General features: G+C 45.8%; 5 non-coding genes and 38 pseudogenes across 5 annotated transcripts; all 43 read left to right on the forward strand.

Moving 5' to 3' along the window:
• The first annotated feature begins 199 nt into the window (after nucleotides 1-199).
• Nucleotides 200-318, forward strand: LOC148251361 (5S ribosomal RNA; annotated as a pseudogene).
• A 561-nt stretch (nucleotides 319-879) lies between these two features.
• LOC148251362 (5S ribosomal RNA) lies at nucleotides 880-998 on the forward strand (annotated as a pseudogene).
• Nucleotides 999-1,204: 206 nt separating this feature from the next.
• LOC148251363 (5S ribosomal RNA) lies at nucleotides 1,205-1,323 on the forward strand (annotated as a pseudogene).
• Nucleotides 1,324-1,529: 206 nt separating this feature from the next.
• LOC148251364 (5S ribosomal RNA) lies at nucleotides 1,530-1,648 on the forward strand (annotated as a pseudogene).
• A 560-nt stretch (nucleotides 1,649-2,208) lies between these two features.
• LOC148251365 (5S ribosomal RNA) lies at nucleotides 2,209-2,327 on the forward strand (annotated as a pseudogene).
• Nucleotides 2,328-2,532: 205 nt separating this feature from the next.
• LOC148251366 (5S ribosomal RNA) lies at nucleotides 2,533-2,651 on the forward strand (annotated as a pseudogene).
• Nucleotides 2,652-2,856: 205 nt separating this feature from the next.
• Nucleotides 2,857-2,975, forward strand: LOC148251367 (5S ribosomal RNA). Its single transcript, XR_015814621.1, has one exon. It is a non-coding gene; the product is annotated as a 5S ribosomal RNA (ribosomal RNA).
• A 1,243-nt stretch (nucleotides 2,976-4,218) lies between these two features.
• LOC148251368 (5S ribosomal RNA) lies at nucleotides 4,219-4,337 on the forward strand (annotated as a pseudogene).
• A 560-nt stretch (nucleotides 4,338-4,897) lies between these two features.
• Nucleotides 4,898-5,016, forward strand: LOC148251369 (5S ribosomal RNA; annotated as a pseudogene).
• A 235-nt stretch (nucleotides 5,017-5,251) lies between these two features.
• LOC148251370 (5S ribosomal RNA) lies at nucleotides 5,252-5,370 on the forward strand (annotated as a pseudogene).
• A 559-nt stretch (nucleotides 5,371-5,929) lies between these two features.
• Nucleotides 5,930-6,048, forward strand: LOC148251371 (5S ribosomal RNA; annotated as a pseudogene).
• Nucleotides 6,049-6,608: 560 nt separating this feature from the next.
• LOC148251372 (5S ribosomal RNA) lies at nucleotides 6,609-6,728 on the forward strand (annotated as a pseudogene).
• A 206-nt stretch (nucleotides 6,729-6,934) lies between these two features.
• On the forward strand, nucleotides 6,935-7,053 carry LOC148251373 (5S ribosomal RNA; annotated as a pseudogene).
• Nucleotides 7,054-7,257: 204 nt separating this feature from the next.
• Nucleotides 7,258-7,376, forward strand: LOC148251374 (5S ribosomal RNA; annotated as a pseudogene).
• A 560-nt stretch (nucleotides 7,377-7,936) lies between these two features.
• On the forward strand, nucleotides 7,937-8,056 carry LOC148251375 (5S ribosomal RNA; annotated as a pseudogene).
• A 205-nt stretch (nucleotides 8,057-8,261) lies between these two features.
• Nucleotides 8,262-8,380, forward strand: LOC148251376 (5S ribosomal RNA; annotated as a pseudogene).
• Nucleotides 8,381-8,585: 205 nt separating this feature from the next.
• LOC148251377 (5S ribosomal RNA) lies at nucleotides 8,586-8,704 on the forward strand (annotated as a pseudogene).
• A 562-nt stretch (nucleotides 8,705-9,266) lies between these two features.
• On the forward strand, nucleotides 9,267-9,385 carry LOC148251378 (5S ribosomal RNA; annotated as a pseudogene).
• A 531-nt stretch (nucleotides 9,386-9,916) lies between these two features.
• Nucleotides 9,917-10,030, forward strand: LOC148251379 (5S ribosomal RNA; annotated as a pseudogene).
• Nucleotides 10,031-10,589: 559 nt separating this feature from the next.
• Nucleotides 10,590-10,708, forward strand: LOC148251380 (5S ribosomal RNA; annotated as a pseudogene).
• A 206-nt stretch (nucleotides 10,709-10,914) lies between these two features.
• On the forward strand, nucleotides 10,915-11,033 carry LOC148251381 (5S ribosomal RNA; annotated as a pseudogene).
• Nucleotides 11,034-11,239: 206 nt separating this feature from the next.
• On the forward strand, nucleotides 11,240-11,358 carry LOC148251382 (5S ribosomal RNA; annotated as a pseudogene).
• A 560-nt stretch (nucleotides 11,359-11,918) lies between these two features.
• LOC148251383 (5S ribosomal RNA) lies at nucleotides 11,919-12,037 on the forward strand. The gene has a single exon (XR_015814935.1). It is a non-coding gene; the product is annotated as a 5S ribosomal RNA (ribosomal RNA).
• A 205-nt stretch (nucleotides 12,038-12,242) lies between these two features.
• On the forward strand, nucleotides 12,243-12,360 carry LOC148251384 (5S ribosomal RNA; annotated as a pseudogene).
• A 205-nt stretch (nucleotides 12,361-12,565) lies between these two features.
• LOC148251385 (5S ribosomal RNA) lies at nucleotides 12,566-12,684 on the forward strand. Its single transcript, XR_015814751.1, has one exon. It is a non-coding gene; the product is annotated as a 5S ribosomal RNA (ribosomal RNA).
• Nucleotides 12,685-13,925: 1,241 nt separating this feature from the next.
• On the forward strand, nucleotides 13,926-14,044 carry LOC148251386 (5S ribosomal RNA; annotated as a pseudogene).
• Nucleotides 14,045-14,604: 560 nt separating this feature from the next.
• LOC148251387 (5S ribosomal RNA) lies at nucleotides 14,605-14,723 on the forward strand (annotated as a pseudogene).
• Nucleotides 14,724-14,958: 235 nt separating this feature from the next.
• LOC148251388 (5S ribosomal RNA) lies at nucleotides 14,959-15,077 on the forward strand (annotated as a pseudogene).
• A 559-nt stretch (nucleotides 15,078-15,636) lies between these two features.
• Nucleotides 15,637-15,755, forward strand: LOC148251389 (5S ribosomal RNA; annotated as a pseudogene).
• Nucleotides 15,756-16,315: 560 nt separating this feature from the next.
• On the forward strand, nucleotides 16,316-16,435 carry LOC148251390 (5S ribosomal RNA; annotated as a pseudogene).
• Nucleotides 16,436-16,641: 206 nt separating this feature from the next.
• Nucleotides 16,642-16,760, forward strand: LOC148251391 (5S ribosomal RNA; annotated as a pseudogene).
• A 204-nt stretch (nucleotides 16,761-16,964) lies between these two features.
• On the forward strand, nucleotides 16,965-17,083 carry LOC148251392 (5S ribosomal RNA; annotated as a pseudogene).
• Nucleotides 17,084-17,643: 560 nt separating this feature from the next.
• Nucleotides 17,644-17,763, forward strand: LOC148251393 (5S ribosomal RNA; annotated as a pseudogene).
• A 205-nt stretch (nucleotides 17,764-17,968) lies between these two features.
• On the forward strand, nucleotides 17,969-18,087 carry LOC148251394 (5S ribosomal RNA; annotated as a pseudogene).
• Nucleotides 18,088-18,292: 205 nt separating this feature from the next.
• On the forward strand, nucleotides 18,293-18,411 carry LOC148251395 (5S ribosomal RNA; annotated as a pseudogene).
• A 562-nt stretch (nucleotides 18,412-18,973) lies between these two features.
• Nucleotides 18,974-19,092, forward strand: LOC148251396 (5S ribosomal RNA; annotated as a pseudogene).
• Nucleotides 19,093-19,623: 531 nt separating this feature from the next.
• On the forward strand, nucleotides 19,624-19,737 carry LOC148251397 (5S ribosomal RNA; annotated as a pseudogene).
• Nucleotides 19,738-20,296: 559 nt separating this feature from the next.
• Nucleotides 20,297-20,415, forward strand: LOC148251398 (5S ribosomal RNA; annotated as a pseudogene).
• Nucleotides 20,416-20,621: 206 nt separating this feature from the next.
• LOC148251399 (5S ribosomal RNA) lies at nucleotides 20,622-20,740 on the forward strand (annotated as a pseudogene).
• Nucleotides 20,741-20,946: 206 nt separating this feature from the next.
• LOC148251400 (5S ribosomal RNA) lies at nucleotides 20,947-21,065 on the forward strand (annotated as a pseudogene).
• Nucleotides 21,066-21,625: 560 nt separating this feature from the next.
• LOC148251401 (5S ribosomal RNA) lies at nucleotides 21,626-21,744 on the forward strand. Its single transcript, XR_015814937.1, has one exon. It is a non-coding gene; the product is annotated as a 5S ribosomal RNA (ribosomal RNA).
• A 205-nt stretch (nucleotides 21,745-21,949) lies between these two features.
• Nucleotides 21,950-22,067, forward strand: LOC148251402 (5S ribosomal RNA; annotated as a pseudogene).
• A 205-nt stretch (nucleotides 22,068-22,272) lies between these two features.
• On the forward strand, nucleotides 22,273-22,391 carry LOC148251403 (5S ribosomal RNA). Its single transcript, XR_015814752.1, has one exon. It is a non-coding gene; the product is annotated as a 5S ribosomal RNA (ribosomal RNA).
• The last annotated feature ends 860 nt before the right edge of the window (nucleotides 22,392-23,251 follow it).

A 23,251-nucleotide genomic window follows, 5' to 3' on the forward strand; every position in this document is an offset into this window, starting at 1 on the left:
TTCAGATGGGTCGTTCGATGTTACGCGCGACTGGAACTATGGTCCGCTGGTTTATACGCAAATGTGAGTCAAGAGGCAAGGGCATTTTAATTGATATTAGAACGAGAAGACGAGGTAAAGTGTGAACGCACCATGAAACAAATGACGGGTGGGGGAAGAGAGGAGAAGGAGTGTATGTATTTGCAACGCGAGATAAAACAGGTGCTATCATACCAACATTAACGCTCCGGATCCCATCAGAACTTCGCAGTTAAGTGTGCTTGGGCGAGAGTAGTACTCGGATGGGTGACCTCCTTGGAAGTCCTCGTGTTGCACCCATTTTTTTTTTATGGGTGGTTCGAAGTTATGCGCGAATAGAATTATGATCTGCTGGCTCATTCGCAAAGGTGAGTCACGGTGCTGGAGAATTTTACTTTATATTAGAACGAGAATGAGAGATGCAAAATGCACGCACAAGGAAACAAATGACGGGAGTGGGGATGGAAGGAGAAAGAGTGTATGTATTCGCAGCGCAGAATGAAACATGAGCGATCATACCAGAACTAATGCAACGGATTCTATCAGAATTCCGCAAGTTAAGGGTGCTTGGGCGAGAGTAGTACTAAGATGGGTGACCTCTTGCGAAGTCCTTATATTTCACCCATTTTCTTGGGAAGTCCTCGTGTTGCACCCATTCTTTATGCAGATGATTCTTTCGACGTTACACGCGACTTGAATTATGGTCCGCAGGTTTATTCGCAAATGTGAGTCACGGCGCCGTGGCATTTTACTTGATATTTGAACGAGAACGGGTGGTGCAGTGCGCACGCACGAGTTAACAAATGACCGGAGGGGGAACAAAGTTGAATGAGTGTATGTATTTGCAGCGCGAAATTAAACAGGTGCGATCATACCAGCACTAATGAACCGGATCACATCAGAACTCTGCCGTTAAGTGTGCTTGGGTGAGAGTAGTAATCGGATGGGTGACCTCTTAGGAAGTCCTCGTGTCGTACCAATTTTTTTTCAGACAGGTCGTTCAACGTTACGCGCGACTGGAAAAATGGTCCGTTGGTTTATACGCAAATGTGAGTCAAGAAGCAGGGGCATTTTAATCGATATTACAACGAGAAGGAGAGGTGCAGTGTGAACGCACAAGGAAACAAATGATCGGAGGGGGGAGGGACGGAGATGGAGTGTATGTATTTTCAGCACCAAATGAAACAGGTGCGATCATACCTGCAGAAATGCACCGGATCCCATCAGAACTCCGCAGTTAAGTGTACTTTGGCGAAAGTAGTACAAGGATGAGTTACCTCCTTGGAAATTCTCGTGTTGCACCCATTTTTTTTTCAGATGGGTCGTTCAACGTTACGTGCAACTGGAACTATGGTCCGTTGGTTTATACGCAAATGTGAGTCAAGACGCAGGGGAATTTTAATTGATATTAGAACGAGAATGAGAGGTGAAGTCTGAACGCACCAGGAAACAAATGACGGGAGGGGGAAGAAAGGAGAAGGAGTGTATGTATTTGCAACGCGAAATGAAACATGTGCGATCACACTAGCACTACTGCACTGGATCCCATTAGAACTCTACAGTTAAGTGTGCTTGGGCAAGAGTAGTACTCGGATGGGTTACCTCCTGGGAAGTCCTCATGTTGCACCCATTTTTTTTCGGATGGGTCGTTCGATGTTACGCACGAATGGAATTATTAACCGCTGATTCATTTGCATAGGTGAGTCACTGTACCGAGGCATTTTACTTGATATTAGAACGAGTAGGAGAGATGCAGAGTGCACGCACATGGAATCAAATGACGGGAGGGGGGATGGAAGGAGAAAGAGTGTATGTATTTGCAGCGCAGAATGAATCATAAGCGATCATACCAGAACTAATGCAACGGATTCTATCAGAACTCCGCAAGTTAAGGGTGCTTGGGCGAGAGTAGAACTAGGATGGGTAACCTCCTACGAAGTCCATATATTTCACCCATTTTCTTTGGAAGTCCTTGTGTTGCACCCATTTTTTTGCAGATGATTCTTTCGACGTTACGCGCGACTTGAATTATAGTCCGCAGGTTTCTTAGCAAATGTGAGTCACGGCGCCATGGCATTTTACCTGATATTTGAACGAGAAAGGGAGGTGCAGTGCGCACGCACAAGGAAACAAATGACGGGAGGGGGAAGAAAGGAGAAGGAGTGTAGTATTTGCAGCGTGAAATTAAACAGTTGCGATCATACCAGCACTAATACACCGGATCCCATCAGAACTCCGCAATTAAGTGTGCTTGGGCGAGAGTAGTACTTGGATGGGTGACCTCCTTGAAAGTCCTCGTGTCGTACCAATTTTTTTTTAGACGGGTCGTTCGACGTTACGCGCCACTAGAACTATGGTCCGCTGGTTTATACGCAAATCTGAGTCAAGAAGCAAGGGCATTTTAATCGATATTAGAACGAGAAGGAGAGGTGTAGTCTGAACGCATAAGGAAACAAATGATAGGAGGGGGAAGAAAGGAGAATGAGTGAATGTATTTGCAGTGCGAAATTAATCAGGTGCGATCATACCAGCACAAATGCACCGGATCCCATCAGGACTTCACAGTTAAGTGTGCTTGGGCGAGAGTAGTACTCGGATGGGTGACCTCCTGGGAAGTCCTCGTGTTGCACCCATTTTTTTTCAGAAGGGTCGTTCGACGTTACGCACGACTCGAACTATGGTTCGCTGGTTTATATGCAAATGTAAGTCAAGAAGCAGGAGCATTTTAATCGATATTAGAACGAGAAGGAGAGGTGAAGTGTGAACGTACAAGGAAACAAATGACGGGAGGGGGAAGAAAGGAGAAGGAGTGAATGTATTTGCACCGCAAAATTAATAAGGTGCGATCATACTAGCACTAATGCACCGGATCCCATCAGAACTCCGCAGTTAAGTGTGCTTGGGCGAGAGTAGTACTCGGATGGGTGACCTCCTGGGAAGTCCATGTGTTGCACCCATTTTCTTTCGGATGGGTCGTTTGACGTTACGAGCGAATGGAATTATGAACCGCTTGTTCATTTTCAAAGGTGAGTCACGGTGCCGGGGCATTTTACTTGATATTAGAACGAGAAGGAGAAATGCAGAGTGCACGCACAAAGAAACAAATGAAAGGAGGGGGGATGGAAGGAGAATGAGTGTATGTATTTGCAGCGCAGAAAGAAACATTAGCGATCTTACCAGTACAAATTCAACGGATTCTTTCAGAACTCCGCAAGTTAAGGGTGCTTGAGCGAGAGTAGTACTAGGATGGGCAACCTCCTGCGAAGTCGTTATATTTTTCACCCATTTTCTTCGGAAGTCCTCATGTTGCACCCATTTTTTTGCAGATGATTCTTTCGATGTTACGCGCGACTTGAATTATGATCCGCAAGTTTATTCGCAAATGTGAGTCACGTCGCTGTGGCATTAAACTTGATATTTGAACGAGAACAGGAGGTGCAGTGCGCACGCACAAGGAAACAAACGACGGGAGGGGGAAGAAAGGAGAAGGAGTGTATGTAATTGCAGCGCGAAATTAAATAAGTGTGATCATACCAGCACTAAAGCACCGGATCCCATCAGAACTCTGCTGTTAAGTGTGCTTGTGCGAGAGAAGTACTCGGATTGGTGACTTCCTGGGAAGTCCTCCTGTTGAACCCATTTTTCTTCTGATGAGTCATTCGACGTTACGCGCGAATGGAATTATGAACCGCTGGTTCATTCACAAAGGTGAGTCACGGTGCCAGGGCATTTTACTTGATATTAAAACGAGAAGGAGAGATACAGAGTGCACGCACAAGGAAACAAATGACGGGAGGGGGGATGGAAGGAGAAACAGTGTATGTATTTGCAATGCAGAATGAAACATGAGCGATCAAACCAGCACTAATGCAAGGGATTCTATCAGAACTCCGTAAGTTAAGGGTGCTTGGGCGAGAGTAGTACTAGGATGGGTGACCTCCTGCGAAGTCCTTATATTTCACCCATTTTCTTGGGAAGTCCTCGTGTTGCACCCATTTTTTTGCAAAAGATTCTTTCAACATTACGCGCGACTTAAATTATGGTCCGTAGGTTTATTCGCAAATATGAGTCACGTCGCCGTGGCATTAAACTTGATATTTGAACGAGAACGAGAGGTGCAGTGCGCACGCACAAGGAAACAAATGATGGGAGGGGGAAGAAAGGAGAAGGAGTGTATGTATTTGCAGCGCGAAATTAAATAGGTGTGATCATACCAGCACTAAAGCACCGGATCCCATAAGAACTCCGTTGTTAAGTGTGCTTGTGCGAGAGAAGTACTCGGATGGGTGACCTCCTGCGAAGTCCTCATGTTGCACCCATTTTTTTTCGGATGGATCGTTCGACGTTACGCGCGAATGAAATTATGAACCGCTGGTTCATTCACAAAGGTGAGTCACGGTGCCGGGGAATTTTACTTGATATTAGAATGAGAAGGAGAGATGCAGAGTGCACGCACAAGGAAACAAATGACGGGAGGGGGGATGGAAGGAGAAAGAGTGTATGTATTTGCAGTGCAGAATGAAACATGAGCTATCATACCACCACTAATGCAACGGATTCTATCAGAACTCCGCAATTAAGGGTGTTTGGGCGAGAGTAGTACTAGGATGGGTGACCTCCTGCGAAGTCCTTATATTTCACCCATTTTCTTCGAAAGTCCTCGTGTTACACCCACTTTTTTGCAGATGATTCTTTCGACGTTACGCGCGACTGGAATTATGGTCCGCATGTTTATTCACAAATGTGAGTCACGGCGCCGTGGCATTTTACTTGATATTTGAACGAGAACGGGAGGTGCAGTGCACACGCACAAGGAAACAAATGACGGGAGGGGGAAGAAAGGAGAAGGAGTGTATGTATTTGCAGCGCGAAATTAAACAGGTGCGATCATACCAGCACTAATGCACCGGATCCCATCAGAACTCCACAGTTAAGGGTGCTTGGGCGAGAGTAGTACTAGGATGGGTGATCTCCTGCGAAGTCCTTATATTTCATCCATTTTCTTGGGAAGTCCTCGTGTTGCACCCATTTTTTTGCAAATGATTTTTTCGATGTTATGCGCGACTTGATTTATGGTCCGCAGGTTTATTCGCAAATGTGAGTCACGGCGCCGTGACATTTTACTTGATATTAGAACGAGAACGGGAGGTGCAGTGCGCACGCACAAGGAAACAAATGATGGGAGGGGGAAGAAAGGAGAATGAGTGTATGTATTTGCAGCGCGAAATTAAACGGGTGCGATCATATTAGCACTAATGCACCGTATCCCATCAGAACTCCGCAGTTAAGTGTGCTTTGGCGAGAGTAGTACTCAGATGGATGACCTCCTGGAAAGTCCTCGTGTTACACCCATTTTTTTTCGGATTGATCGTTCTACGTTACGCGCGAATGGAATTATGAACCGCTGGTTCATTTGCAAAGGTGAGTCACGGTACCGGGGTATTTTACTTAATATTAGAACAAGAAAAAGAGATGCAGGGTGCACGCAAAAGGAAACAAATGACAGGAGGGGGATGGAAGGAGAAAGAGTGTATGTATTTGCAGCGCAGAATGAAACATGAGCGATCATTCCAGCACTAATGCAACGGATTCTATCAGCACTCCGCAATTAAGGGTTCTTGGGCGAGAGTAGTACTAGGATGGGTGACCTCCTACGAAGTCCTTTTATTTTACTCATTTTACTGGGAAGTCCTCGTGTTGCACCCGTTTTTTTGCAGATAATTCTTTCGACGTTATGCGCCACTTAAATTATGGTCCGCAGGTTTATTCACAAATGTAAGTCACGGCGTCGTGGTATTTTACTTGATATTAGAACGAGAACGGGAGGTGCAGTGCGCACGCATAAGGAAACAAATGACGGGAGGGGGAAGAAAGGAGAAAGAGTGTATGTATTTGCACTGCGAAATTAAACAGGTGCAATCATACCAGCACTAATGCACCGGATCCGTCCAGAACTCCGCAGTTAAGTGTGCTTGGGCGAGAGTAGTACTCTGATGGGAGACCTCCTGGGAAGTCCTCGTGTCGCACCAATTTTTTTTCAGACGGGTAGTTCGACGTTACGCGTGACCGGAGCTATGGTCCGCTTGTTTATACACAAATGTGAGTCAAGAAGCAGGTGCATTTTAATCGATATTAGAACGAGAATGAGAGGTGCAGGGTGAACGCACAAGGAAACAAATGATGGGAGGGGTGAGTGAAGGAGATAGAGTGTATGTATTTGCAGCGCAGAATGAAACATGAGCGATCATTCCAGCACTAATGCAACGGATTCTATCAGCACTCCGCAATTAAGGGTTCTTGGGCGAGAGTAGTACTAGGATGGGTGACCTCCTACGAAGTCCTTTTATTTTACTCATTTTACTGGGAAGTCCTCGTGTTGCACCCGTTTTTTTGCAGATAATTCTTTCGACGTTATGCGCCACTTAAATTATGGTCCGCAGGTTTATTCACAAATGTAAGTCACGGCGTCGTGGTATTTTACTTGATATTAGAACGAGAACGGGAGGTGCAGTGCGCACGCATAAGGAAACAAATGACGGGAGGGGGAAAAAAGGAGAAGGAGTGTATGTATTTGCACTGCGAAATTAAACAGGTGCGATCATACCAGCCCTAATGCACCAGATCCCTTAAGAAACTCCGCAGTTAAGTGTGCTTGGGCGAGAGTAGTACTCTGATGGGAGACCTCCTGGGAAGTCCTCGTGTCGCACCAATATTTTTTCAGACGGGTAGTTCGACGTTACGCGTGACCGGAGCTATGGTCCGCTTGTTTATAGACAAATGTGAGTCAAGAAGCAGGTGCATTTTAATCGATATTAGAACGAGAATGAGAGGTGCAGGGTGAACGCACAAGGAAACAAATGATGGGAGGGGTGAGTGAAGGAGATAGAGTGTATGTATTTTCAACGCGAAATGAAACAGGTGCGATCATACCAGCACAAATGCACCGGATCCCATTAGTACTCCGCAGTTAAGTGTGCTTTGGCGAAAGTAGTACAAGGAAGGGTTACCTCCTAGGAAGTTCTCGTGTTGCACCCATTTTTTTTTAGATGGGCCGTTCGACGTTACGCGCGACTGGAACTATGGTCCACTGGTTTATACGTAAATGTGAGTCAAGACGCAGGGGCATTTTAATTGATATTTGAACGAGAAGGAGTGGTAAAGTGTGAACGCACTCCGAAACAAATGATGGGAGGGGGAAGAAAGGAGAAGGAGTAATGTATTTGCAATGCAAAATTAAACTGGTGCGATCATACCAGCACTAATGCTCCGGATCCCATCAGAACTCCGCACTTAAGTGTGCTTGGGCTAGAGTAGTACTCGGATGGGTGACCTCCTGTGATGTCCTCGTGTTGTGCCCGTATTTTTTCGGAGGGGTCGTTCGACGTTACGTGCGAATGAAATTATGAACCGCTAGTTCACTCGCAAAGGTGAGTCATGGTGCCGGGGCATTTTACTTAATATTAGAACGAGAAGGAGAGATGTAGAGTGCAAGCACAAGGAAACAAATGACGGGAGGGGGGATGGAAGGAGAAAGAGTGTATGTATTTGCAGCGCAGAATGCAACATTAGCGATCATAACAGCACTAATGCAACAAATTCTATCAGAACTCCGCAGTTAAGGGTGCTTGGGCTAGAGTAGTACTAGGATGGGTGACCTCTTGCAAAGTCCTTATATTTCAACTATTTTCTTGGGAAGTCCTCGTGTTGCACCCATTTTTTTGCAGATGATTCTTTCAACGTTACGCACGACTTGATTTATGGTCCGCAGGTTTATTCGCAAATGTGAGTCACGGCATCGTGGCATTTTACTTGATATTAGAACGAGAAGAGGAGGTGCAGTGCGCACGCACAAGGAAACCAATGACGGGAGGGGGAAGAAAGGAGAAGGATTTTATGTATTTGCCGCGAGAAATTAAATAGGTGCGATCATACCAGCCCTAATGCACCGGATCCCTTAAGAAACTCCGCAGTTAAGTGTGCTTGGGCGAGAGTAGTACTCTGATGGGTGACCTCCTGTGAAGTCCTCGTGTCGCACCAATTTTTTTTCAGACGGATAGTTCGACGTTACGCGCGACTGGAGCTATGGTCCGCTAGTTTATACACAAATGTGAGTCAAGAAGTAGGTGCATTTTAATCGATATTAGAACGAGAATGAGAGGTGCAGGGTGAACGCACAAGGAAACAAATGACGGGAGGGGGATGAAAGGAGAAGGAGTGTATGTATTTGCAGCGCAAAATTAAACATGTGCGATAATACCAGCACTAATGCACCGGATCCCATCAAAACTCCGCAGTTAAGTGTGCTTGGTCTAGAGTATTACTCGGATTGGTGACCTCCTGGGAAGTCCTCGTGTCGCACCAATTTTTTTTTGACGGGTTGTTCGACGTTACGCGCGACTGGAACTATTATCCACTGGTTTATACTCAAATGTGAGTCAAGAAGCAGGGGCATTTTAATCGATATTAGAACGAGAAAGAGAGGTGCAGTGTGAGCGCACAAGAAAACAAATGATGGGAGGGGGGAGGGAAGGAGAAGGAGTGTATGTATTTTCAGCACGAAATAAAACAGGTACGATCATACCAGCACAAATGCACCGGATCCCATCAGAACTCCGCAGTTAAGTGTGCTTTGGCGAAAGTAGTACTAGGATGGGTTACATCCTGGGAAGTTCTCGTGTTGCACCCATTTTTTTTTTTCAGATGGGTCGTTCGACATTACGCGCGACTGGAACTATGGTCCGCTGGTTTATACGCAAATGTGAGTCAAGATGCAGGGGCATTTTAATTGATATTAGAATGAGAATGAGAGGTGAAGTGAGAACGCACTAGGAAACAAATGAAGGGAGGGGGAAGAAATGAGAAGGAGTGTATGTATTTGCAGTGCGAAATGAAACAGTTGCGATCATACCAGCACTAATGCAACGGATTCTACCAGAACTCCGCAAGTTAAGGGTGTTTGGGTGAGAGTAGTACTAGGATGGGTGACCTCCTGCGAAGTCCTTATATTTCACCAATTTTCTTGGGAAGTCCTCGTGTTGCACCCATTTTTTTGCAGATGATTCTTTCGACAATGCGCGCAACTTGAATTATTGTCCGCAGGTTTATTCGCAAATTGAGTCACGGAGCCGTGGCATTTTACTTGATATTTGAACGAGAACAGGAGGTGCAATGCGCACGCATAAGGAAACAAATGACGGGAGGGGGAAGAAAGGAGAAGGAGTGTATGTATTTGCAGCGCGAAATTAAACAGGTGCAATCATACCAGCACTAATGCACCGGATCCGTCCAGAACTCCGCAGTTAAGTGTGCTTGGGCGAGAGTAGTACTTGGATGGGTGACCACTTGGGAAGTTCTCGTGTCGCACCAATTTTTTTTCAGACGGGTCGTTTGATGTTACGCGCGACTGGAACTATGGTCCGGTGATTTATAAGCAAATGTGAGTAAAGAAGCAGGGACATTTTAATCGATATTAGAACGAGAAGGAGAGGTGCAGTGTGAACGCACAAGGAAACAAATGATGGGAGGGGGAGGGAAGGAGAAGGAGTGTATGTATTTTCAGCACGAAACGAAACTGGTGCGATCATACCAGCACAAATGCACCGGATCCCATCAGAACTCCGCAGTTAAGTGTGCTTTGGCAAAAGTAATACAAGGATGAGTTACCTCTTGGGAAGTTCTCGTGTTGAACACATTTTTTTTTTCAGATGGGCCGTTCGATGTAACGCGCGACTGGAACTATGGTCTGCTGGTTTATTTGCAAGTGTGAGTCCAGACGCAGGGGCATTTTAATTAATATTAGAACGAGAAGGAGAGGTGAAGTGTGAACGCACCAGGAAACAAATGACGCGAGGGGGAAGAAAAGAGAAGGAGTGTTTGTATTTGCAGTGCGAAATGAAACAGGTGCGATCATACGAGCACTAATGCACCGGAACTGAACTCCGCAGTTAAGTGTGCTTGGGCGAGAGTAGTACTCAGATGGGTGACCTCCTGGGAAGTCCTCGTGTTGCACCAATTTTTTTCGGATGAGTCGTTTGACATTACGCACGAATGGAATTATGAACCGCTGGTTCATTCGCAAAGGTGAGTCACAGTGCCGGGGCATTTTACTTGATATTAGAACGAGAAGGAGAGATGGAGAGTGCACGCATAAGGAAACAAATGACGGGAGGGGGGATGGAATGAGAAAGAGTGTATGTATTTGCAGCGCAGAATGAAACATGAGCGATCATACGAGCACTAATGCAACTGATTCTATCAGAACTCAACAGTTAAGGGTGCTTGGGCGAGAGTAGTACTAGGATGGGTGACCTCCTGCAGAGTCCTTATATTTCACCCATTTTATTGGGAAGTCCTTGTGTTGCATCAATTTTTTTACAGATGATTCTTTCGACGTTACGCGCAACTTGAATTATGGTTCGCAGGTTTATTGGCAAATTTGAGTCACGGCGCCGTGCCATTTTACTTGATATTTGAACGAGAACGGGAGGTGCAGTGTGCATTGACAAAGAAACAAATGACGGGAGGGGGAAGAAAGGAGAATGAGTGTATGTATTTGCATCGCGAAATTAAACAGGTGCGATCATACCAGCACTAATGCACCGGATCCCATTAGAACTCCACAGTTAAGTGTGCTTGGGCGAGAGTAGTACTCGGATGGATGACCTCCTGGGAAGTCGTCGTGTCGCACCAATTTTCTTTCAGACAAGTCATTCGACGTTACGCGCGCCTAGAACTATGGTCCACTTGTTTATCGGCAAATGTGAGTCAAGAAGCAGGGGCATTTTAATCGATATTAGAACGAGAAGGAGAGGTGCAGTGTGAACGCACAAGGAAACAAATGATGGGAGCGGGGAGGGGAAGAGAAGGAATGTATGTATTTTCAGAAGGAAATGAAACAGGTGCGATCATACCTGCAGAAATGCACCGGATCCCATCAGAACTCCGCAGTTAAGTGTACTTTGGCGAAAGTAGTACAAGGATGGGTTACCTCCTTGGAAGTTCTCTTGTTGCACCCATTTTTTTTTCAGATGGGTCGTTCAACGTTACGTGCAACTGGAACTATGGTCCGTTGGTTTATACGCAAATGTGAGTCAAGACGCAGGGGAATTTTAATTGATATTAGAACGAGAATGAGAGGTGAAGTCTGAACGCACCAGGAAACAAATGACGGGAGGGGGAAGAAAGGAGAAGGAGTGTATGTATTTGCAACGCGAAATGAAACATGTGCGATCACACTAGCACTACTGCACTGGATCCCATTAGAACTCTACAGTTAAGTGTGCTTGGGCAAGAGTAGTACTCGGATGGGTTACCTCCTGGGAAGTCCTCATGTTGCACCCATTTTTTTTCGGATGGGTCGTTCGATGTTACGCACGAATGGAATTATTAACCGCTGATTCATTTGCATAGGTGAGTCACTGTACCGAGGCATTTTACTTGATATTAGAACGAGTAGGAGAGATGCAGAGTGCACGCACATGGAATCAAATGACGGGAGGGGGGATGGAAGGAGAAAGAGTGTATGTATTTGCAGCGCAGAATAAATCATAAGCGATCATACCAGAACTAATGCAACGGATTCTATCAGAACTCCGCAAGTTAAGGGTGCTTGGGCGAGAGTAGAACTAGGATGGGTAACCTCCTACGAAGTCCTTATATTTCACCCATTTTCTTTGGAAGTCCTTGTGTTGCACCCATTTTTTTGCAGATGATTCTTTCGACGTTACGCGCGACTTGAATTATAGTCTGCAGGTCTCTTCGCAAATGTGAGTCACGGCGCCATGGCATTTTACCTGATATTTGAACGAGAAAGGGAGGTGCAGTGCGCACGCACAAGGAAACAAATGACGGGAGGGGGAAGAAAGGAGAAGGAGTGTAGTATTTGCAGCGTGAAATTAAACAGTTGCGATCATACCAGCACTAATGCACCGGATCCCATCAGAACTCCGCAGTTAAGTGTGCTTGGGCGAGAGTAGTACTTGGATGGGTGACCTCCTTGGAAGTCCTCGTGTCGCACCAATTTTTTTTTAGACGGGTCGTTCGATGTTACGCGCCACTAGAACTATGGCCCGCTGGTTTATACGCAAATCTGAGTCAAGAAGTAAGGGCATTTTAATCGATATTAGAACGAGAAGGAGAGGTGCAGTCTGAACGCATAAGGAAACAAATGACAGGAGGGGGAAGAAAGGAGAATGAGTGAATGTATTTGCAGTGCGAAATTAATCAGGTGCGATCATACCAGCACAAATGCACCGGATCCCATCAGGACTTCACAGTTAAGTGTGCTTGGGCGAGAGTAGTACTCGGATGGTGACCTCCTGGGAAGTCCTCGTGTTGCACCCATTTTTTTTCAGAAGAGTCGTTCGACGTTACGCGCGACTCGAACTATGGTTCGCTGGTTTATATGCAAATGTAAGTCAAGAAGCAGGAGCATTTTAATCGATATTAGAACGAGAAGGAGAGGTGAAGTGTGAACGCACAAGGAAACAAATGACGGGAGGGGGAAGAAAGGAGAAGGAGTGAATGTATTTGCACCGCAAAATTAATAAGGTGCGATCATACCAGCACTAATGCACCGGATCCCATCAGAACTCCGCAGTTAAGTGTGCTTGGGCGAGAGTAGTACTCGGATGGGTGATCTCCTGGGAAGTCCATGTGTTGCACCCATTTTCTTTCGGATGGGTCGTTTGACGTTACGAGCGAATGGAATTATGAACCGCTTGTTCATTTGCAAAGGTGAGTCACGGTGCCGGGGCATTTTACTTGATATTAGAACGAGAAGGAGAGATGCAGAGTGCACGCACAAAGAAACAAATGAAAGGAGGGGGGATGGAAGGAGAATGAGTGTATGTATTTGCAGCGCAGAATGAAACATTAGCAATCTTACCAGTACAAATTCAACGGATTCTTTCAGAACTCCGCAAGTTAAGGGTGCTTGGGCGAGAGTAGTACTAGGATGGGCAACCTCCTGCGAAGTCGTTATATTTCACCCATTTTCTTCGGAAGTCCTCATGTTGCACCCATTTTTTTGCAGATGATTCTTTCGATGTTACGCGCGACTTGAATTATGATCCGCAAGTTTATTCGCAAATGTGAGTCACGTCGTTGTGGCATTAAACTTGATATTTGAACGAGAACAGGAGGTGCAGTGCGCACGCACAAGGAAACAAACGACGGGAGGGGAAAGAAAGGAGAAGGAGTGTATGTAATTGCAGCGCGAAATTAAATAAGTGTGATCATACCAGCACTAAAGCACCGGATCCCATCAGAACTCCGCTAATAAGTGTGCTTGTGCGAGAGAAGTACTTGGATTGGTGACTTCCTGGGAAGTCCTCCTGTTGAACCCATTTTTCTTCTGATGAGTCATTCGACGTTACGCGCGAATGGAATTATGAACCGCTGGTTCATTCACAAAGGTGAGTCACGGTGCCAGGGCATTTTACTTGATATTAAAACGAGAAGGAGAGATACAGAGTGCACGCACAAGGAAACAAATGACGGGAGGGGGGATGGAAGGAGAAACAGTGTATGTATTTGCAATGCAGAATGAAACATGAGCGATCAAACCAGCACTAATGCAAGGGATTCTATCAGAACTCCGTAAGTTAAGGGTGCTTGGGCGAGAGTAGTACTAGGATGGGTGACCTCCTGCGAAGTCCTTATATTTCACCCATTTTCTTGGGAAGTCCTCGTGTTGCACCCATTTTTTTGCAAAAGATTCTTTCAACATTACGCGCGACTTAAATTATGGTCCGTAGGTTTATTCGCAAATATGAGTCACGTCGCCGTGGCATTAAACTTGATATTTGAACGAGAACGAGAGGTGCAGTGCGCACGCACAAGGAAACAAATGATGGGAGGGGGAAGAAAGGAGAAGGAGTGTATGTATTTGCAGCGCGAAATTAAATAGGTGTGATCATACCAGCACTAAAGCACCGGATCCCATAAGAACTCCGTTGTTAAGTGTGCTTGTGCGAGAGAAGTACTCGGATGGGTGACCTCCTGCGAAGTCCTCATGTTGCACCCATTTTTTTTCGGATGGATCGTTCGACGTTACGCGCGAATGAAATTATGAACCGCTGGTTCATTCACAAAGGTGAGTCACGGTGCCGGGGAATTTTACTTGATATTAGAATGAGAAGGAGAGATGCAGAGTGCACGCACAAGGAAACAAATGACGGGAGGGGGGATGGAAGGAGAAAGAGTGTATGTATTTGCAGTGCAGAATGAAACATGAGCTATCATACCACCACTAATGCAACGGATTCTATCAGAACTCCGCAATTAAGGGTGTTTGGGCGAGAGTAGTACTAGGATGGGTGACCTCCTGCGAAGTCCTTATATTTCACCCATTTTCTTCGAAAGTCCTCGTGTTACACCCACTTTTTTGCAGATGATTCTTTCGACGTTACGCGCGACTGGAATTATGGTCCGCATGTTTATTCACAAATGTGAGTCACGGCGCCGTGGCATTTTACTTGATATTTGAACGAGAACGGGAGGTGCAGTGCACACGCACAAGGAAACAAATGACGGGAGGGGGAAGAAAGGAGAAGGAGTGTATGTATTTGCAGCGCGAAATTAAACAGGTGCGATCATACCAGCACTAATGCACCGGATCCCATCAGAACTCCACAGTTAAGGGTGCTTGGGCGAGAGTAGTACTAGGATGGGTGATCTCCTGCGAAGTCCTTATATTTCATCCATTTTCTTGGGAAGTCCTCGTGTTGCACCCATTTTTTTGCAAATGATTTTTTCGATGTTATGCGCGACTTGATTTATGGTCCGCAGGTTTATTCGCAAATGTGAGTCACGGCGCCGTGACATTTTACTTGATATTAGAACGAGAACGGGAGGTGCAGTGCGCACGCACAAGGAAACAAATGATGGGAGGGGGAAGAAAGGAGAATGAGTGTATGTATTTGCAGCGCGAAATTAAACGGGTGCGATCATATTAGCACTAATGCACCGTATCCCATCAGAACTCCGCAGTTAAGTGTGCTTTGGCGAGAGTAGTACTCAGATGGATGACCTCCTGGAAAGTCCTCGTGTTACACCCATTTTTTTTCGGATTGATCGTTCTACGTTACGCGCGAATGGAATTATGAACCGCTGGTTCATTTGCAAAGGTGAGTCACGGTACCGGGGTATTTTACTTAATATTAGAACAAGAAAAAGAGATGCAGGGTGCACGCAAAAGGAAACAAATGACAGGAGGGGGATGGAAGGAGAAAGAGTGTATGTATTTGCAGCGCAGAATGAAACATGAGCGATCATTCCAGCACTAATGCAACGGATTCTATCAGCACTCCGCAATTAAGGGTTCTTGGGCGAGAGTAGTACTAGGATGGGTGACCTCCTACGAAGTCCTTTTATTTTACTCATTTTACTGGGAAGTCCTCGTGTTGCACCCGTTTTTTTGCAGATAATTCTTTCGACGTTATGCGCCACTTAAATTATGGTCCGCAGGTTTATTCACAAATGTAAGTCACGGCGTCGTGGTATTTTACTTGATATTAGAACGAGAACGGGAGGTGCAGTGCGCACGCATAAGGAAACAAATGACGGGAGGGGGAAGAAAGGAGAAGGAGTGTATGTATTTGCACTGCGAAATTAAACAGGTGCAATCATACCAGCACTAATGCACCGGATCCGTCCAGAACTCCGCAGTTAAGTGTGCTTGGGCGAGAGTAGTACTCTGATGGGAGACCTCCTGGGAAGTCCTCGTGTCGCACCAATTTTTTTTCAGACGGGTAGTTCGACGTTACGCGTGACCGGAGCTATGGTCCGCTTGTTTATACACAAATGTGAGTCAAGAAGCAGGTGCATTTTAATCGATATTAGAACGAGAATGAGAGGTGCAGGGTGAACGCACAAGGAAACAAATGATGGGAGGGGTGAGTGAAGGAGATAGAGTGTATGTATTTGCAGCGCAGAATGAAACATGAGCGATCATTCCAGCACTAATGCAACGGATTCTATCAGCACTCCGCAATTAAGGGTTCTTGGGCGAGAGTAGTACTAGGATGGGTGACCTCCTACGAAGTCCTTTTATTTTACTCATTTTACTGGGAAGTCCTCGTGTTGCACCCGTTTTTTTGCAGATAATTCTTTCGACGTTATGCGCCACTTAAATTATGGTCCGCAGGTTTATTCACAAATGTAAGTCACGGCGTCGTGGTATTTTACTTGATATTAGAACGAGAACGGGAGGTGCAGTGCGCACGCATAAGGAAACAAATGACGGGAGGGGGAAGAAAGGAGAAGGAGTGTATGTATTTGCACTGCGAAATTAAACAGGTGCGATCATACCAGCCCTAATGCACCAGATCCCTTAAGAAACTCCGCAGTTAAGTGTGCTTGGGCGAGAGTAGTACTCTGATGGGAGACCTCCTGGGAAGTCCTCGTGTCGCACCAATATTTTTTCAGACGGGTAGTTCGACGTTACGCGTGACCGGAGCTATGGTCCGCTTGTTTATAGACAAATGTGAGTCAAGAAGCAGGTGCATTTTAATCGATATTAGAACGAGAATGAGAGGTGCAGGGTGAACGCACAAGGAAACAAATGATGGGAGGGGTGAGTGAAGGAGATAGAGTGTATGTATTTTCAACGCGAAATGAAACAGGTGCGATCATACCAGCACAAATGCACCGGATCCCATTAGTACTCCGCAGTTAAGTGTGCTTTGGCGAAAGTAGTACAAGGAAGGGTTACCTCCTAGGAAGTTCTCGTGTTGCACCCATTTTTTTTTAGATGGGCCGTTCGACGTTACGCGCGACTGGAACTATGGTCCACTGGTTTATACGTAAATGTGAGTCAAGACGCAGGGGCATTTTAATTGATATTTGAACGAGAAGGAGTGGTAAAGTGTGAACGCACTCCGAAACAAATGATGGGAGGGGGAAGAAAGGAGAAGGAGTAATGTATTTGCAATGCAAAATTAAACTGGTGCGATCATACCAGCACTAATGCTCCGGATCCCATCAGAACTCCGCACTTAAGTGTGCTTGGGCTAGAGTAGTACTCGGATGGGTGACCTCCTGTGATGTCCTCGTGTTGTGCCCGTATTTTTTCGGAGGGGTCGTTCGACGTTACGTGCGAATGAAATTATGAACCGCTAGTTCACTCGCAAAGGTGAGTCATGGTGCCGGGGCATTTTACTTAATATTAGAACGAGAAGGAGAGATGTAGAGTGCAAGCACAAGGAAACAAATGACGGGAGGGGGGATGGAAGGAGAAAGAGTGTATGTATTTGCAGCGCAGAATGCAACATTAGCGATCATAACAGCACTAATGCAACAAATTCTATCAGAACTCCGCAGTTAAGGGTGCTTGGGCTAGAGTAGTACTAGGATGGGTGACCTCTTGCAAAGTCCTTATATTTCAACTATTTTCTTGGGAAGTCCTCGTGTTGCACCCATTTTTTTGCAGATGATTCTTTCAACGTTACGCACGACTTGATTTATGGTCCGCAGGTTTATTCGCAAATGTGAGTCACGGCGTCGTGGCATTTTACTTGATATTAGAACGAGAAGAGGAGGTGCAGTGCGCACGCACAAGGAAACCAATGACGGGAGGGGGAAGAAAGGAGAAGGATTTTATGTATTTGCCGCGAGAAATTAAATAGGTGCGATCATACCAGCCCTAATGCACCGGATCCCTTAAGAAACTCCGCAGTTAAGTGTGCTTGGGCGAGAGTAGTACTCTGATGGGTGACCTCCTGTGAAGTCCTCGTGTCGCACCAATTTTTTTTCAGACGGATAGTTCGACGTTACGCGCGACTGGAGCTATGGTCCGCTAGTTTATACACAAATGTGAGTCAAGAAGTAGGTGCATTTTAATCGATATTAGAACGAGAATGAGAGGTGCAGGGTGAACGCACAAGGAAACAAATGACGGGAGGGGGATGAAAGGAGAAGGAGTGTATGTATTTGCAGCGCAAAATTAAACATGTGCGATAATACCAGCACTAATGCACCGGATCCCATCAAAACTCCGCAGTTAAGTGTGCTTGGTCTAGAGTATTACTCGGATTGGTGACCTCCTGGGAAGTCCTCGTGTCGCACCAATTTTTTTTTGACGGGTTGTTCGACGTTACGCGCGACTGGAACTATTATCCACTGGTTTATACTCAAATGTGAGTCAAGAAGCAGGGGCATTTTAATCGATATTAGAACGAGAAAGAGAGGTGCAGTGTGAGCGCACAAGAAAACAAATGATGGGAGGGGGGAGGGAAGGAGAAGGAGTGTATGTATTTTCAGCACGAAATAAAACAGGTACGATCATACCAGCACAAATGCACCGGATCCCATCAGAACTCCGCAGTTAAGTGTGCTTTGGCGAAAGTAGTACTAGGATGGGTTACATCCTGGGAAGTTCTCGTGTTGCACCCATTTTTTTTTTTCAGATGGGTCGTTCGACATTACGCGCGACTGGAACTATGGTCCGCTGGTTTATACGCAAATGTGAGTCAAGATGCAGGGGCATTTTAATTGATATTAGAATGAGAATGAGAGGTGAAGTGAGAACGCACTAGGAAACAAATGAAGGGAGGGGGAAGAAATGAGAAGGAGTGTATGTATTTGCAGTGCGAAATGAAACAGTTGCGATCATACCAGCACTAATGCAACGGATTCTACCAGAACTCCGCAAGTTAAGGGTGTTTGGGTGAGAGTAGTACTAGGATGGGTGACCTCCTGCGAAGTCCTTATATTTCACCAATTTTCTTGGGAAGTCCTCGTGTTGCACCCATTTTTTTGCAGATGATTCTTTCGACAATGCGCGCAACTTGAATTATTGTCCGCAGGTTTATTCGCAAATTGAGTCACGGAGCCGTGGCATTTTACTTGATATTTGAACGAGAACAGGAGGTGCAATGCGCACGCATAAGGAAACAAATGACGGGAGGGGGAAGAAAGGAGAAGGAGTGTATGTATTTGCAGCGCGAAATTAAACAGGTGCAATCATACCAGCACTAATGCACCGGATCCGTCCAGAACTCCGCAGTTAAGTGTGCTTGGGCGAGAGTAGTACTTGGATGGGTGACCACTTGGGAAGTTCTCGTGTCGCACCAATTTTTTTTCAGACGGGTCGTTTGATGTTACGCGCGACTGGAACTATGGTCCGGTGATTTATAAGCAAATGTGAGTAAAGAAGCAGGGACATTTTAATCGATATTAGAACGAGAAGGAGAGGTGCAGTGTGAACGCACAAGGAAACAAATGATGGGAGGGGGAGGGAAGGAGAAGGAGTGTATGTATTTTCAGCACGAAACGAAACTGGTGCGATCATACCAGCACAAATGCACCGGATCCCATCAGAACTCCGCAGTTAAGTGTGCTTTGGCAAAAGTAATACAAGGATGAGTTACCTCTTGGGAAGTTCTCGTGTTGAACACATTTTTTTTTTCAGATGGGCCGTTCGATGTAACGCGCGACTGGAACTATGGTCTGCTGGTTTATTTGCAAGTGTGAGTCCAGACGCAGGGGCATTTTAATTAATATTAGAACGAGAAGGAGAGGTGAAGTGTGAACGCACCAGGAAACAAATGACGCGAGGGGGAAGAAAAGAGAAGGAGTGTTTGTATTTGCAGTGCGAAATGAAACAGGTGCGATCATACGAGCACTAATGCACCGGAACTGAACTCCGCAGTTAAGTGTGCTTGGGCGAGAGTAGTACTCAGATGGGTGACCTCCTGGGAAGTCCTCGTGTTGCACCAATTTTTTTCGGATGAGTCGTTTGACATTACGCACGAATGGAATTATGAACCGCTGGTTCATTCGCAAAGGTGAGTCACAGTGCCGGGGCATTTTACTTGATATTAGAACGAGAAGGAGAGATGGAGAGTGCACGCATAAGGAAACAAATGACGGGAGGGGGGATGGAATGAGAAAGAGTGTATGTATTTACAGCGCAGAATGAAACATGAGCGATCATACGAGCACTAATGCAACTGATTCTATCAGAACGCAACAGTTAAGGGTGCTTGGGCGAGAGTAGTACTAGGATGGGTGACCTCCTGCAGAGTCCTTATATTTCACCCATTTTATTGGGAAGTCCTTGTGTTGCATCAATTTTTTTACAGATGATTCTTTCGACGTTACGCGCAACTTGAATTATGGTTCGCAGGTTTATTGGCAAATTTGAGTCACGGCGCCGTGCCATTTTACTTGATATTTGAACGAGAACGGGAGGTGCAGTGTGCATTGACAAAGAAACAAATGACGGGAGGGGGAAGAAAGGAGAATGAGTGTATGTATTTGCATCGCGAAATTAAACAGGTGCGATCATACCAGCACTAATGCACCGGATCCCATTAGAACTCCACAGTTAAGTGTGCTTGGGCGAGAGTAGTACTCGGATGGATGACCTCCTGAGAAGTCGTCGTGTCGCACCAATTTTCTTTCAGACAAGTCGTTCGACGTTACGCGCGCCTAGAACTATGGTCCACTTGTTTATCGGCAAATGTGAGTCAAGAAGCAGGGGCATTTTAATCGATATTAGAACGAGAAGGAGAGGTGCAGTGTGAACGCACAAGGAAACAAATGATGGGAGCGGGGAGGGGAAGAGAAGGAATGTATGTATTTTCAGAAGGAAATGAAACAGGTGCGATCATACCTGCAGAAATGCACCGGATCCCATCAGAACTCCGCAGTTAAGTGTACTTTGGCGAAAGTAGTACAAGGATGGGTTACCTCCTTGGAAGTTCTCGTGTTGCACCCATTTTTTTTTCAGATGGGTCGTTCAACGTTACGTGCAACTGGAACTATGGTCCGTTGGTTTATACGCAAATGTGAGTCAAGACGCAGGGGAATTTTAATTGATATTAGAACGAGAATGAGAGGTGAAGTCTGAACGCACCAGGAAACAAATGACGGGAGGGGGAAGAAAGGAGAAGGAGTGTATGTATTTGCAACGCGAAATGAAACATGTGCGATCACACTAGCACTACTGCACTGGATCCCATTAGAACTCTACAGTTAAGTGTGCTTGGGCAAGAGTAGTACTCGGATGGGTTACCTCCTGGGAAGTCCTCATGTTGCACCCATTTTTTTTCGGATGGGTCGTTCGATGTTACGCACGAATGGAATTATTAACCGCTGATTCATTTGCATAGGTGAGTCACTGTACCGAGGCATTTTACTTGATATTAGAACGAGTAGGAGAGATGCAGAGTGCACGCACATGGAATCAAATGACGGGAGGGGGGATGGAAGGAGAAAGAGTGTATGTATTTGCAGCGCAGAATAAATCATAAGCGATCATACCAGAACTAATGCAACGGATTCTATCAGAACTCCGCAAGTTAAGGGTGCTTGGGCGAGAGTAGAACTAGGATGGGTAACCTCCTACGAAGTCCTTATATTTCACCCATTTTCTTTGGAAGTCCTTGTGTTGCACCCATTTTTTTGCAGATGATTCTTTCGACGTTACGCGCGACTTGAATTATAGTCTGCAGGTCTCTTCGCAAATGTGAGTCACGGCGCCATGGCATTTTACCTGATATTTGAACGAGAAAGGGAGGTGCAGTGCGCACGCACAAGGAAACAAATGACGGGAGGGGGAAGAAAGGAGAAGGAGTGTAGTATTTGCAGCGTGAAATTAAACAGTTGCGATCATACCAGCACTAATGCACCGGATCCCATCAGAACTCCGCAGTTAAGTGTGCTTGGGCGAGAGTAGTACTTGGATGGGTGACCTCCTTGGAAGTCCTCGTGTCGCACCAATTTTTTTTTAGACGGGTCGTTCGATGTTACGCGCCACTAGAACTATGGCCCGCTGGTTTATACGCAAATCTGAGTCAAGAAGTAAGGGCATTTTAATCGATATTAGAACGAGAAGGAGAGGTGCAGTCTGAACGCATAAGGAAACAAATGACAGGAGGGGGAAGAAAGGAGAATGAGTGAATGTATTTGCAGTGCGAAATTAATCAGGTGCGATCATACCAGCACAAATGCACCGGATCCCATCAGGACTTCACAGTTAAGTGTGCTTGGGCGAGAGTAGTACTCGGATGGTGACCTCCTGGGAAGTCCTCGTGTTGCACCCATTTTTTTTCAGAAGAGTCGTTCGACGTTACGCGCGACTCGAACTATGGTTCGCTGGTTTATATGCAAATGTAAGTCAAGAAGCAGGAGCATTTTAATCGATATTAGAACGAGAAGGAGAGGTGAAGTGTGAACGCACAAGGAAACAAATGACGGGAGGGGGAAGAAAGGAGAAGGAGTGAATGTATTTGCACCACAAAATTAATAAGGTGCGATCATACCAGCACTAATGCACCGGATCCCATCAGAACTCCGCAGTTAAGTGTGCTTGGGCGAGAGTAGTACTCGGATGGGTGATCTCCTGGGAAGTCCATGTGTTGCACCCATTTTCTTTCGGATGGGTCGTTTGACGTTACGAGCGAATGGAATTATGAACCGCTTGTTCATTTGCAAAGGTGAGTCACGGTGCCGGGGCATTTTACTTGATATTAGAACGAGAAGGAGAGATGCAGAGTGCACGCACAAAGAAACAAATGAAAGGAGGGGGGATGGAAGGAGAATGAGTGTATGTATTTGCAGCGCAGAATGAAACATTAGCGATCTTACCAGTACAAATTCAACGGATTCTTTCAGAACTCCGCAAGTTAAGGGTGCTTGGGCGAGAGTAGTACTAGGATGGGCAACCTCCTGCGAAGTCGTTATATTTCACCCATTTTCTTCGGAAGTCCTCATGTTGCACCCATTTTTTTGCAGATGATTCTTTCGATGTTACGCGCGACTTGAATTATGATCCGCAAGTTTATTCGCAAATGTGAGTCACGTCGCTGTGGCATTAAACTTGATATTTGAACGAGAACAGGAGGTGCAGTGCGCACGCACAAGGAAACAAACGACGGGAGGGGAAAGAAAGGAGAAGGAGTGTATGTAATTGCAGCGCGAAATTAAATAAGTGTGATCATACCAGCACTAAAGCACCGGATCCCATCAGAACTCCGCTAATAAGTGTGCTTGTGCGAGAGAAGTACTTGGATTGGTGACTTCCTGGGAAGTCCTCCTGTTGAACCCATTTTTCTTCTGATGAGTCATTCGACGTTACGCGCGAATGGAATTATGAACCGCTGGTTCATTCACAAAGGTGAGTCACGGTGCCAGGGCATTTTACTTGATATTAAAACGAGAAGGAGAGATACAGAGTGCACGCACAAGGAAACAAATGACGGGAGGGGGGATGGAAGGAGAAACAGTG

The sequence above is a fragment of the Carica papaya genome, chromosome 8, assembly GCF_054855325.1.
Source record: "Carica papaya isolate Zhongbai chromosome 8, ASM5485532v1, whole genome shotgun sequence".
NCBI classification, from domain to species: Eukaryota; Viridiplantae; Streptophyta; class Magnoliopsida; order Brassicales; family Caricaceae; genus Carica; species Carica papaya.